Raw genomic sequence first — 3,126 nt, forward strand, 5'->3', positions numbered from 1 at the left:
GGCCTGACTTAACCAGTGAAAGCTCTTAAAAGAGGGACTGACCCTTCCTGAGGGGGGAGAGAGTCTCCTGGGGAGACCTTAAAGAAGTTAGCTCCCATGTGGTAAGCGAGCCTATAAGAGCACTACAGGGCAACAAACTGAGCGCTTCTAAGAGCCAAGAGAGGTTCCCGGATGACAGCCAGCAAGAGAGTGGGACTCCAGTCCTACAACCGCCAGGCACCGTATTCTGCCAACAACCACAGAGCTTGGAAGAAGATCCCACTCCAGAAAGAAATCCAGACCAGCCAACACCGAGATTTCAGCTTTGTGAGACACTGAGCAAGGAGCCCGTTAGGCTGGGCCTGGACTCCTGACCCACAGAAACTGTGAGATGATAAAATGCATGTTGTTTTAAGCTGGTAGTTTTGTGATCATTTGTTATCCAGCAATAGAAAAGGAATACAAATGTCTAATAAATAAGACACCACACTCTAGTCCCAACTAATAGGATTTTACCTGTATCCCCCTCTAATGCCAAGCACAAGTGGCCTGCCTTCTCTGCTCTTTGGGAATTGATCAAAGACCTCTCCCTCTGACCCCAGTCACTGAGACTAGGTCACAAAGATGGCAACTCTACCCAGAGAGGTGCTGCCTTCTCCCATATGAAGGCAATGACACCTGTCCAGCCCAGTGCCAACACAAGATGGCAGAGACCGCTCCACGGGACAAATGCCCTCCTATTTCTCCCAGCCAATCTGGTGATAGCATGCAAATGGCCCTATTAGCTCCCAGGGCAATTGACAGCCAAGACATGCATTATGTAAAGTTCCACCAGGAGGGTGCCCACTCCCACATCCCGTAACACAGCACCTTGGCACCTAGAGCTGACACCGGGCCCTCTGCCCTTCCTCCTTCTGTGTGCTCCCTCCTGCTCCCTCTCTGCCTGCCCCATGGGGCACCAGCCCTCACTACCTCTGCCTGCCACTTCTGCCTTACTGCAGCAGAAGCCTCATCCAATGTGACACCAGAGGGCAGGGGGACAGGGAACCCAGCTGAGGCTTTGGAATGTGCTATACCAAGGCCCAGGGGATGAGGGTGGAGCACAGGCCCCATCTCCCTTATCCAAGCACCCCTCAGCAATACAAAGGAATAAACTATAGATTCATGCAGCATGGATAATTCTCTAAATAATTATGCTTTGTGAAAAAAGCTAGACGTTCCTCCCCAAAAGAGCACATCCTGTATGATTCCATTTATGTGAAATTCTTGGAAATGCAAACTAACCAATAGTGACAGAAGGCAGATCAGTGGTGTCAGGGGATGGGGGAGAGAATGCTGGGAGAGGCAGGAGGGAGGGATTACAAATGTACATGAAGAAACTTTGGGGGTGATGGATACACCGACTATCTTGACAGTGGTGATGGTTTCACAGGTGTACACATATGTCAAAATTTATCCACGAACATTTTAAATATGTGCAACTTGTTTTATGTCAATTATATCTCAATAAAGCTGTTTTTTTTTTTAATATAGTGATAGGATAGAATGTCTCATGGCTACTTTAGATTAGCAAGCAGGGAAGGCCTCTCTGAGGAGGTGACATTAAGCTGAGATAGAGCGATGAGAGGCAGCACCCAAGCAGAAGTCTGGGGAACAGCATTGCAGGCAGAGGGAACAGCACGTGCAAAGGCCTTGGGAGGCAGGGAGACTCGCCTGTTTGAGGAGCAGACTGGCTCACTGTTGGGGAGGGGGGAAGTGACGCAAAGTGGGATCAGAGGGGCAAGCAGACCCCAAGTTAGGGAGGTCTCTGTAGGCCAGGCAGGGAATTGGGGGTTTGTTCTAAGTAGATGAGAAGTCAGATCCTAAGCAAAGCAGTGACATGACTCCTGTTTTTAAAATCATTCTATTTTGTACCAAGGGCATGTATTACCTAATATAAGTAAAATATATATTTAGAACAAAATCATTTTCACTGTTACATGGAAACTAGATTGTGAAAGGGAGCCCCGTTAAAGGGCAGCTGCGGGCTTCCCTGGTGGCGCAGTGGTTGAGAGTCTGCCTGCCAATGCAGGGGACACGGGTTCGAGCCCTGGTCTGGGAAGATCCCACATGCCGTGGAGCAACTAGGCCCGTGAGCCACAACTACTGAGCCTGCGCGTCTGGAACCTGTGCCCCGCAACGAGAGAGGCCGCGACAGTGAAAGGCCCGCGCACCGCGATGAAGAGTGGCCCCCGCTTGTTGCAACTAGAGAAAAAGCCCTCTCACAGAAACGAAGACCCAATACAGCCAAAAATAAATAAGTAAATAAAAAGCAGTTTCTTTTAAAAAAAAAAAGGGGGCAGCTGCAGCTGCCAGGTGAGAGGAGGCTTGGACCGGGGTGATGGTCATGCAGGGAGGATGCCTTTGAGATCTAATCTGGAGCTATATCTAGAGCACATCCTGGGGGCAGGGTGTGGGTGGAGATAAAGGGGAGTCAGCAGCTCCTGCAATAGTGTGAGCAGCTAGCCTTTGGGACATGGTCTCTGACCTCCACTGACCCTCCCCATTGTCCTCTCTCCTGGGCAGCCCAGGGCATCTGGTACAAACCTTGGCATCACTCTGGTGCATCTTACTATGGTTGGTTTGTGTCTGGCCCACGAGCTCTTCTTCCAACCCCAGTACCTAGTACAGTACCTGGCACGAGGCAAACACACAGTAAACCTTTGTGGACTGAATAAGGAAAAGAATGGAGGTCTAATCAGCAAATTCACTCCTGAGAGTGGAGCAAGGGAAGCACTGCAACCTGCACTGACCTTGGTGTCAGACCTTCTCCTCCACCCCCTGCCCCACTCACCCCAGCTCCTATCCCCCTACTCCAGCAGTTTCCAGACTCTCGCTCCCCAGGAGCTGCAAGCACGTGGCCAGGCCACTGGGCAGTCAGTGCTGGCCAACTCCTGCTGGCCGGCAGCAGGACCTGACCTAGTTTGGAGCCGGTCGAGGTGACAGAGCCAGAGCAATGCAGCTCCTCAGGGCTTAGCGTGCTGAGCTCGGAGGCTGGGTTCCGCTTTGAATGCCAGAAATTTGGAAAGAGCACTGTCCAAGGGGCTATCCAAGAATGATGTGGGGGACACGTCTGGGGGAGACTCTTTGGAGATGCTACTGTTCTCC

The sequence above is a fragment of the Tursiops truncatus genome, chromosome 8 (genome assembly GCF_011762595.2).
Source record: "Tursiops truncatus isolate mTurTru1 chromosome 8, mTurTru1.mat.Y, whole genome shotgun sequence".
NCBI classification, from domain to species: Eukaryota; Metazoa; Chordata; class Mammalia; order Artiodactyla; family Delphinidae; genus Tursiops; species Tursiops truncatus.